Raw genomic sequence first — 11,963 nt, 5'->3', positions numbered from 1 at the left:
AGAGCAGGCCGGCCTGATTTCTGGCAAGCACCCCACTGCCGAGCCACACCCCAGCCCTGTCCGCTCTTTAGGAGGTGCTGATGCACAAGTGGCAGAATTGCTTCTCAGATCTTGGTTAAAAAAATTTTTTTTTTCTTTTGACTTGGAAAACTCTGTTTATTGATCCTCAAACCCAATACAAAACTCTATGCACAAGTTTTACAGGCCCTTGACCTGGCGGCCACAGCTCTGTTTGCTGGTGTCAGCTTGCTTGTCTGTCTGGGTTCTGATTCTTTTTTCTGAGATGCTAGGAGGATTTCTCCCACTGTCTACCTCTGCAGTCTCTGTGTTGGTGATGCTCATCTGATACAGGAGGAAAAGCCAGACAGACCCAGATGTTTCTCTGTAGGCTTAAAGAAGTGAGCCCCACAGCCAATCCAAAGCCGGATCTGGTCCGGGTTGAGGGCAGCAAGGTTTTTTCCGTTACTGTTGGGCAGTGGGTCATAGGAACCCAGTTGCTCCTCAAAGTGGCCATTCCTGGGACACTTGTGAGCAACCACATGTGGTACAAAGGCCGATCGGTGCGGCCACCCAAAAGCAAGGTGTTTGTTTAGGTGGCCTCCGTGATAGGCTTTGCAGAAAAGTGGTGAGGGGGGGCAATGGTGCTTTGGCGGCCTGCTCTTAGGTTGTCCCTCTCTCCGTGACTCTTAACATCTTAATTTTCCGAGAGTAGAAAGAACAGGGAGATTGATTGGTATTGCTATCCCTTTGCTATTTAGTTAATTGTTCTATTAAGGAATCCACGTTAAAATGATAGTTGAAAAGCTTTGGCGGTACAAGTTTCATCAGGGGGAAAAAAGAACTTACCACTTCACTAGGCACTGCACATGTGCCTGTGAGTTTGTTTGTTGGAAATCTAATTGTGTGCCTTTGTTAACCAATTTTAGCTTTCTTTGAAACCTCCTCCGTCTTACCTGCCTGCAGTTCACCTGTTTGAGATGTAGTTCAGTGTCCATATGCATTAACGCCGGCACTGAGTTTTGAGTCTGTTTGTCATGCCCTGCCCACAAGGCCCTCCCTCATTACTGCTGGGTCCCCTGATCTCAGGCAACCATTTTCTGTCTCTTTATTTTTGCTCTTTTGGGGGTGGGGTGGGGGGATGTGGCAGGGGTTTTACAGTGAAAGCATTCACCATGTAGCCTCTGGGGACCCATTTAATTCACTAACGTTCTCATGGTTCATTTGTATAGTGTTAATGAACACTTAACACTCTTATTACCAAATAACTTTTAAAGTTAAATTTGTGTGTATTTCACACACTCCTTCCACTCTTTTGTGTCCAAATGTGTGTGTGTGTGTGTGTGTGTGGTGTGCGTGTGTGTGCACCCACTCACTTGTGAGAGCCTTTTTTTTTTTTTTTTTTTGGTATAGAATAGAGTTTATTCAGAATAGGGGATGGGAGTTAGTGGTAGAGAGAGAGAGGGGGGAGAGAGAGAGAGGGAGAGTGGAGAGTAGAGGCCGGCCATGACCACGTGGGGGGGGGAAGAGCCCTAGGGGCAGAGAGGTGAGAGAGTATGGGAGAGCGGAGAGCAAAAAAAAAAAAAAAAAAAGAAAAAAAAAGAAAGAAAAAGCTGTGAGAGCCTTTTGTATGTAAGTGTACCTGAAGAGGTCATTGACACCTCTGGAGCTGGAATTACAGGCAATTGTAAGTTGCTGGATTTAAGGTGCTGGGAATTGACCCCGGTTATCTTGAACCCAAGCAGGCACTCCCAGCCACTCAGCCATCAAGTTAGCCCTTACTTATTTTCATGGTCCTTTTGTAAAAGCTGTGCTAAGTTACATTCCTACCCAGCATGCCAGAGTTCCCTTCCCCACACCTTTACCAACACATGCTACTCTTCATCTTGAATAGTCAAGCGAGCTCATCATGGGTTTGTTCCCTGGTGATTAGTGACACTAAACATTTTTTAAAATATACGTGCTAATGTTTTGTATGTCTTTAGAGAAATCTCCACAGCCAGGTCCTTTCTAGTAGTAACTGGGCAGAAAAGGCACATTATATAAGGCAGTTCTTACCAACATTGGCTTTGGCACGCCCGAGGAGATGGATGATTTCTGTCTCACCCTGAGCCTACCCACCAACTGTCTGGAAGAGAAAAGCTCATGAAGTTCACCAGTGTTTTATTTGCCTGGAAATTCCTAATGAAGTGTAATGAGTTTTCTATTCCACTAGAAGATAGTCCCTGACCCTTTCTGGAGGCACTGCTGGGGGGGGGGGGGAGGGTTGGGGGTGGTTGTGGATCAGTAACTGGAGCCATTAGAAAACACAGGAGGAAATTTTGGTGACCAGGACAGGATTAAGTGATTGTTTCCAAAATAATACAGCAAAAAAAGATGGATTAAGCTTCATCAGAATTATATTTGTGCTTCAAAGAACTCCATCAAAAATACTGGAAAGAGCTGGCCATGGTGGTACATATCTGTAATCCCAGCACTTGGGAGTCTGAGGCACGAGGATCCATCAGAAATTCCAACCTAAGCCGGGCAGTGGTGGCGCACGCCTTTAGTCCCAGCACTTGGGAGGCAGAGGCAGACGGATTTCTGAGTTCGAGGCCAGCCTGGTCTAGAGTGAGTTCCAGGACAGCCAGGGCTACACAGAGAAACTCTTGTCTCGAAAAACAAAAAAACCAAACAAACAAAAAAACCAAAATCCAATCTAGCTCAGTCATGCTAAATTACCAGGACTTTTCTCAGAAATAATAAAGGGAAAGTAAAGGGAAATGTGAAAAAACAAAACAAAATATTTGCAAATTGTGTATTGGATTACAGGATACTTAGGAAAAAGATAACATTTTTTACCAACACTGCTGCTGCCCCTCATGTGGTTCCAGAACTCAGGAGCCTGGATGTAATCCTCACAGCTAGGAAGGTGAGTGGGAAACCAGCTAGGGTTCTGTCCTAAAAATTAAACACTAAAATACACAGTTTTAAAATAGGCAAAAGATAGTCCAAGCTATCCCCTGAACTTGCTAGGTCCCCAGCACCCACATGGGGCTAACCAGTCTGATGGGATCCATTCCTCGATGCTGGCCTCCAAGGGCAGCCAAACACATGGCATACACACACGGACACAAACATCAATCCTTTTTAGTAGATATTTAAACTATTTGATCACTGCGCTGGCTAGTTTTATGTCAACTTGACACAGTTAAGCGTTACTAGAGCGGCAGGAGTCTCTTCAACTGAGAAACTGCCTCCCTAAGATTGGCAAGCCTGAAGAGTTTTGCTTATTTAGTGATTGATGGGTGGGCAGGGGGAGGGCCCAGCCCATTGGGCCCGCAGTGGGTGGAGCCCCCACCCCCACCCCGGGAGAAGCAGGTCCAACAGCCCTTTATGAACAAGCCGCTAAGCAGCCTCCTCCCTCGCGCCTCTGCCCTGGTTCCTACCCTGCTTGAGTTTCTGCTCGCACTGTTTTTGATGAACTGTTACACGGATCAGTGCATGAAACAAACTCTTTCCTCCCCATTTGCTTTTGGTCGTGGTGCTTTCACATCACGCATGCGCTATGACCCTCTCCGTGGCCCTTTAAAGCCCCTTTCTCCTTCTAATGGTCCTTTTTCTTCTGTCTCTGTCTCTGTCGCTCTCTGGTTGAGGGAGGGTATCACTATGTAGCCCAGGCTGGCCTGGAACTCTCTACTTAGACCGAGCTGGCCTCAAACTCACAGATATCTGCCTGCTTCTGCCTCCTCCATGCTGGGATTTCAGTCGTGTCCCCCATTCCTCCCCCTTTCCAGTTTCTTGATCTATATCCAGTGATGACTCCCATGTATACACATGTATAAAATTAGAAGCGTGGATCAATGCACGACAAACAACACGTAACGCTTGTCTCTCTGCGCCTGTTAATGTAATGCTTTCCGTTTCTCTGTTTTCAGCTAATTTCACTTTTCTTTATGGTGGAATAGGATTCTGTCGTGTGTATGCATCACGGTTTCAGCATCCTCGTCAGCTGATGAGTGTCCAGGTCACTCCCATTTCCTTAGCTCTTGTGAACACAGATGTGTCTCTGGTAGGAAGTGAGTCCTTTGGGGCCCATAGTAATACTATTTTTAGGGTTTTTGGTTTGTTTGTTTGTTTGTTTTGTTTTGTTTTTCTAGACAGGGATTCTCTCTGTAGCCTTGGCTGTCCTGGAACTCACTCTGTAGATTATGCTGGCCTCGAACTCAGAAATCTGCCTGCCTCTGCCTCCCAGTGCCCGGCTCATGTTTGCTTTTTAAAACTCATTTTGGGGTGTGTGTGTGTGTGTGTGCGCGCGCGCGCACATGCCACAGTATATATGTGGAAGTCTGAGGATGACCTGTGGAAGTCTGTTCTCTTTTTCCATATGTTGGGCCTGGGGATTGAACTCAAGTGCTGGGGCTTGACCACAGGTGCCTTTACCCAGAGAGCCATCTCACTGGTCGACATTTATTTTCTTGACACAAACTTTTATTACAAGCCGGACAGTGGGGCCCATGCCTTTAATCTTATCACTTGGGAGGCAGAGGCAGAGAATCTCTGTGAGTTCAAAGCCAGCCTGGTCTAAAGAGTAAATTCCAGGACAGCTCGGGCTACCTAGAGAAACCCTGTCTTGAAAGACCAAAAAACCAAAAACCAAACCAAACCAAACAAAATCCACAACAACAACATCCAACAAAACCAAAATCCTGTAATCTTTTATTCCTAAAATGTTAATGTGATTTGACATTTAATAAACACAGGGTATCCTTAATTATATGAGTATAAAGCAGTATCAGTCTTGAAAGAAAACAGGCAGCAGGTGTGATGGTGTATATATCTATACTCTTAGCTATTTGAGACACTCAGGCAGGAGGTTCGCTGGGCTACACAATGAGACCTCATCTCAAAAGCAAACAAGAAAATGACCCAAAGGAAACACAGAAAAATGGGTGGGGGGAGGCTTTCCATTTTACCAGTTAGTTAGAGGCTATGTAAGTCTGAGAGAATAAATATAAAAATGAAATACCCTATTTATTATTATTATTATTATTATTATTATTCACTGTGTCTTATGGAGTTTCTTGTGTGGGGGTCAAGGTTCAAGCTATTCTTCCCCCTCTGTGTGATTTCTTTAAAATGACCCGTGCCCGTTACAGTTGGTCTTCTCATGGGCTGGCCACACGCCTCAGCAGGTAAAGACACTTGCTGCCAAGACCGATGACCCAAGTTTCGCCCATGAAACAATTCTTGGAACACACATGGTAGAAGGAGAGACATTACAACTGCAGGCTGTTCGTTGGCCATCACATGTGTGACATAGCACATGCTGACACACATAAATACACGAAAATGAAAAGTAATAAACCAAAGTGGCTCTCCTCGTTTGGAGGCCCCCTCTGCCTGTCTGTGTGTGGTACAAATGGAGGCTGCCTTTAAGACATGCATGGTGTGGTGGCTTGGTGGCTTGAATAGGAATGGCTCTCAGAGGCGCATAGATCTGAATGTTTGATGGTCAGGCATTGGCACTATTAGGAGGTGTGGCCTTGTCGGAAGTATGTCACTGGGGGTGGGCTTTGAGGTTTCAAACACTCAAGTGAAGCCTAGTTTGTCTGTCTGTCTGTCTGTCTCTGCCTGCTGCCTGCTGATCCATATGTAGAACTCTCAGCTCCTTCTCCAGCACCATGTCTGCCCGCATGCCGCCATGTTCCCCACCATGATGACAATGGACTAAACCTCTAAACTGTAGGCCAGCCCCAATTAAATTAAACATTTTCTTTTATAAGAGTTGCCATTGGGCTGGTGAGATGGCTCAGCCGTTAAGAGCACTGACTGATCTTACCGAGGTCCCGAATTCAATTCCCAGCGATCACATGATGGCTTACAACTATCTGTAATGGGATCCAATGCTCTCTTCTGGTGTCTGTCTGAAGACAGTTACATTGTACTCTTATACATAAAATAAAGAAAATAAATCTTAAAAAAAAATTACATCTAAAAAAGGAGTTTCCATAATTGTGGTGTTTCTTCCCAGGAACGGAACACTGACTAAGACAGTTGGCAATTTTTTTCTGGTATTTAGGAATGCTTTTGTTAGTGCGAATAACAATAACAGGGTCACCCTGCTCTGACTGTGCTTATCAAGTTAGTTACTTATGTCAGCCCTGAAGGATAAGTCTAATATGTCTGTCACATAGGAGGGTGGAGCTGTAGACCTCATATCTAGTAAGTGGCAGATCCAAGGTGTGGCTCCTGGGGTCACATCCCTGGACCCAAGCTAAGAGGCTATTTATTCAGTTGTGCAAATCTTCCTGTGTTTTGAGGAACTCCTAACGGTTAGTGTCCTGGGCCACGTTGGTAGAGTCGGTCCTGGCCAGCTCCTGCCCTAGGATCTCAGCCCTTCTTCCCCTTGTGGCTGGTTTTCTGGGGTTTCCCTTGTGTTGTCTGTGCATTTTGTCTATCATATTTCATAACACAAACCCATTTTTGCCAGTTAAACCTTCCTTGGGAGAAAAGAATTCTAGATTGCAAACTAAACCGTCTCCTTAACAGTCATGATCACTGAAGCACCCCGAAAATGATCTAAGCAGAAACAGTATGCTTGCTACAGAGAGCCTATTTTGAGGCAAGCTTCTTCCTTCCAGGACTAGACTGGGGCCAGTCAATTTCTTTTACATGGAAACGATGCCACAACGTCATGGCGTCACATCATGCGCTGTAGCTTCCCGCTCACCCATTCCCCTAAATGACAGAGCATCTGCTGTCAGTGAACAAGACACTGTTCTTAGGCTCTGGAGTCACAGCAGTGATCAACACAGCCTCATGAATCGTGAATGCTACAGGATCATAAAATTTAATGTCATGTAGTCTGCGCTCTGTGCTGACAAGTGAGGTAAAGTCCCAGGAATGGAGACAGATGGAGGGACGTCAGTTTTGAGGCTCTGGTGTGTGCATAGCAAGTGCTCATGAATACTAGAATGAATGCATATTAAAGCCTAAGACTGACAGGTGTGGCAGGACAGCTCTATAATCTGAACTTTCAGGGGACTGAGAAGAGTTGAAAGTTCAAGGCCAGCATGGGCTGCATAATGGGATCCTGTCTCATTAAAAGAAGAAGAAGAAGAAGAAGAAGAAGAAGAAGAAGAAGAAGAAGAAGAAGAAGAAGAAGAAGAAGAAGAAGAAGAAGAAGAAGAAGAAGAAGAAAGAAAGAAAAAGAAAGAAAGAAAGAAAGAAAGAAAGAAAGAAAGAAAGAAAGAAAGAAAAAGAAAGAAAGAAAAAGAAACTGAACCCATCGAGATGGCTCAGTGGGTAAAGGCAATTGCTGTCCATTCCTGGGACTGACAAGTGGAAGGAGACAGTGTACTTAAGTTGGTTTCTGAGTTCCACATACAGCTGATCTTAGTGAGTGTTTCTATTGCCATGATAGAACACTGACAAAAAGCCACATGGACGAGAAATTATTTATTTTATCTTACACTTCAGTGTAACAGTCCGTCATCCAGAGAAGTCATGGCAGGAACACAAGGTGGAAAACCCGGAGGCAGAGGGAGATGCAGACACGATGGAGTGCTCCACAGGGCCTGCATAGCCTGTGTTGTCACAGCACCTCAGAACCAGCAGCCCAGGAATGGCGCCACCCACGATGGGCTGGGCCCTAACCCCTTCCACATCAATCGCTAATTAAGGAAATGCCCTAGAGACTTGCCTACAGGCAGGCAATTTTATGAAGGCATTTTCTACTCTGTGGGTCCCTCTTCTCAGATTACTCTAGCTTGTGTCAAGGTAACAAAAGACTAGCCCCACACACAGTGGTGCACCCTCCCCCCAGTAGATGTAAGAAATTAATAAGAGAAATTGGGCTTACTATCCTAAATGAGAATCGGCTATTATAATTCCACCCTGAGGGGTGAATGAACATTTAAGTAACTCATGCTTGAAAGAAAGCCAGTCTCTAGTTCCAGACAAACTTGAACCTCCTAGACTTTTTATTTTCTTTTTTGCTTGACTCGAGAACTTGCTTGCTTACTGAATTCAACAGGGACGATAGTTTACAAGGTTAAGTTTACATACATCTTTTAATTAGTGAATTTGTTAATATTTCCCCTTGCAGACTGCTAAAGAGAGATTGATCTTGCTCTGGGGTGACAAAGAGTAAAGACATTTCTGAGTAAATTAGGCATGCCATCAATGGCGATTAGTTGGGAAGCCAGCCAAAACGCACTCAGCTGGGACTTATTCTGATTTACAGTCCCCCTGTGTCCCAGTCTGTCATCAGAAGGGTGGCTTTGAAGCCTACTGCTAGGAAGCTTTGTTTGGTCCGAGAGCAACCACTAATTAGGACTGTATCTGAAGAATGTAGCTCTTTCCAAGCCTTTGCCAGCTCCTAAAACAAAGAACTTTGAAAGGAAGGATTGGGGCTTGCTTCCTGGCACTGGAGTGGGACTGGCAGGGAGAGCTTTCCCTGCCCCCACCGCAGTCTTCTCTATGGTGGCCTAGGCCAGCACGGCCCCTCCCCCACCACACACACATTGTATTGCTCGTATTGCTTTAGCTGGGTCTCTGTCTCAGGCTAGTTTGGGACCCCTTAAGAAAGGTCCTTCTTCCTTGAGTGTGGTGACATATGCTTATAATCCTGGTGTTTGGAAGGATGAGCAGATGGATCAGGAGTTAAGGTCACCTTCAGCTATGAAGTGAGTTCAAAGTCAGCATGTGGGCCACATGAAGAGGCTGTTTCAAAAAAAAAAAGGAGAAGAGTTTATTTGTCTGTCCTTTAACTCACAGCCAGATACAGGACTAGCTTGGTAACTTGCTAAGCTGAATTTGGTAACAACACCCATCTGGCTTTACTGACTCTTGGGGGAAGATGTCTTCATTAGTTGCAGACATTCTGTCCTCTTTAATCCAGAGAGGCATTTATTTTGTGGGGGTGGGGGATGGCTCAGTGGTAGAGTGTTTGCTAGCATGCAGGAAGCATTATATTTTGTCTCCAGTATCAAAAAAGTGTAATGGATTGTAATTCCAGATCTAGAGAGGTGAGGTGAACACAGAAGAATTAGAAATTCAAGCTCATCCTTGTCTATATTTGTCTTCAAGGCCTGCAGGGGATCAATGAGACTCCTGTCTCAAAACCCAACCCAAACCAACCTAACCCAACCCAACCCAACCCAACCCAACCCAACCCAACCCAACCTAACTCAACCCAATCCAAACCAACCCAACCCAACCCAACCCAACCCAACCCAACCCAAATCAAACCAAACCAAGCCAACTCAACCCAACCCAACCCAACCCAACCCAACCCAAACCAACCCAACTCAAACCAAACCAACCCAAACCAGCCCAGCCCAACCCAACCCAAACCAACCCAACCCAACCTAACCCAACCCAACCCAACTGTCTTAGTCAGGGTTTCTATTCCTGCACAAACATCATGACCAAGAAGCAAGTTGGGGAGGAAAGGGTTTATTGAGCTTACATTTCCACGTTGCAGTTCATCACTAAAGGAAGTCAGGACTGGAACTTAAGCAGGGTTGGAAGCAGGAGCTGATGCAGAGGCCATGGAGAGATGTTTCTTACTGGCTTGCTTCCCCTGGCTTGCTCAGCCTGATCTCTTATAGAACCCAAGAGCACCATCCCAAAGGTGGTACCACCCACAAGGGGCCTCCCCACTTGACCACTAATTGAGAAAATGCCCCACAACTGGATCTCATGGAGGCACTTCCCCAACTGAAACTCCTTTCTCTGTGATAACTCCAGCTTGTGTCAAGTTGACACACAAAACTAGCCAGTACACCAACCCAAACCAACCCAACCCAACCCAACCCAACCTAACCCAACCCAAACCAACCCAACCCAAACCAACCCAACCCAACCCAACCCAACCCAACCCAACCCAACCCAACCCAAACCAACCCAACCCAAACCAACCTAAACCAACCCAAACCAACCCAGAGACTGCTTTGTGCTGACAGTTCATTTCATGCATTAGAGTGCCAAGGAAACCAGGTGCCTGTTCCTGCTTCACAGACACTCTGTGGAGTGACAGGAGGAGTGGCTTACTTAGTCTTGTGTTCCAGGTGCCAGCCGGTGCAGGATTTCCCTTTGAAAAGACATCTGCGCCATTTCCCTGGGTAATGCTGTGCCTTGGCAGAGTCCCCAGCCTCTCATTCACACAGGATGTTTTCCTGATTTTCACATTATCACAAAAGAACGTCTAGCAGGCTCCCTCTTCAGAGTTCTCTTTGAGTCTGGTCTAGCTATGGTGACTGTCACTCCCCACACCTCCTTCCTACTGTCACTTCGCCTGGGGAGGGGAGTATTTGTACCGCCCCTTGGAGGAGAGGCTTCCTGCCTGCGTTTCTTCAGCCTTGCTGAGGGATGATCACAAATCGAAATGACATGCTGCATTTGCTGTGAAACGAGATGCCAAAATCAGCCTCTAATGAAATTTTAGGCCAGTAAAGGCCTAATTGAACATTAGTAGCTCCAGAAATATAGCAAAAGAAAGACAATAATAAATAAAAAGCAGTGGATACAGTGCTTATGTCTGTGGTCCTGGACACTCAGAGACTAAGGTGGGGGCACCACTTGGGCCAGGAGCTTGAAGCCAGATTTGATTTTTTTCTTCGAATTTACTTACTTACTTACTTACTTACGTGTGTGTGTGTGTGTGTGTGTGTGTGTATGTGTGTGTATGTGTGTGTATGTGTGTGTATGTGTGTGTATATGTGTATGTGTGTGTATGTGTGTATGTGTGTGTATGTGTGTATGTATGTGTGTGTATGTGTGTTTGTATGTGTGTATGTATGTGTGTGTATGTGTGTGTGTGTGTGTGTATGTGTGTGTATGTGTGTGTGTGTGTGTGTGTGTGTGGTGACATATCTGCCACGGCCTGTGTTTAGAGGTCACATCATGACAACCTGTCAGAGTCCATTCTCTTCTTTCCCCCTGTGGATTGAATGGGTTGAACGCAAGCTTGGAAGCAAGTGCTCTTACCCACTGAACCATCTTGTCAGCCCAGAGACCCTGAGATTTAAGAAAACAGCTAGAAGTACTTCCTCTAACTAGAGAGACTTCCATACTGGGGAGGCAACAGTGTGCCACAGAGAGGTGCGTCTCAGTTAGGGTTTCTACTGATATGACAAAACACATGACCCAAAGCAACTTACTGATTTCACTCTTACTTCCATATATCAGTCTATCATCAAGGGACGCTGGGCCAGGAACCTGCAGGCAGGATCTGAAGCAGAGGCCATGGAAGATCTCGGGCTCCCTGCGACTTGACCAGCCTAGATTCTTACACCATCCAGGGGCATCTCACTAGCCAGTCTTTTATTTCTGAAATTGGTTTCATCTTGCCATGCTGTAGGTCAGGATGACCTTGCTTTGAATGTCCCAGCCACTACCTCCTGAGTCCTGGCATTACAGGTTAGCACCGCCAAGACTGTTTTTTTTTTCTTTTTCTTTCTCTTCTCTTTCTTTCTTTCTTTTCTTTTTTTTTTTTATGTCCTCAGCAACACTGGGCACTAGCAGAGCCCTGTGCATCAAATCCTTGTGCCAGGCGGGGACACTGGAGCAAGCTGAAGAACCTGCATTTGCATGGAACGGGAGTGTGAGGATGTGGCAATCAGAGGGATGCAGCCAACTTCAGTCCTCATTCAAGATGCAGGAGCTCATGGGAACCGCGTGGACTGGTCGGAATAGGACAAGCAGTGTGCCCTGTCTCACTGCCCCTTTTCTTGTCTCTTCTACTTCATGAAGTCTTTAAGAGCCCTGAAATGCAGGGAAGCATCCGGGACTGAACAATGAGGCTCAAGACAAAGCCAGCTTCAGGGATGCTGGCCCTCACCACGGAAGGGAGCGTGGACAGAATCCACCAGCAGTTAATCGGGGGCATCCTACTCAGCCCCAGGTCTGAGCAAAGCTAGGAATAAGCAACAAGGAACCTCAGCCGCTCTCTTTGTTCTGACCGAGTGAACCAGTAACCT

The sequence above is a fragment of the Apodemus sylvaticus genome, chromosome 3 (genome assembly GCF_947179515.1).
Source record: "Apodemus sylvaticus chromosome 3, mApoSyl1.1, whole genome shotgun sequence".
In the NCBI taxonomy this organism is placed as follows: Eukaryota; Metazoa; Chordata; class Mammalia; order Rodentia; family Muridae; genus Apodemus; species Apodemus sylvaticus.
Note: the sequence above shows the minus strand (reverse complement) of the source record.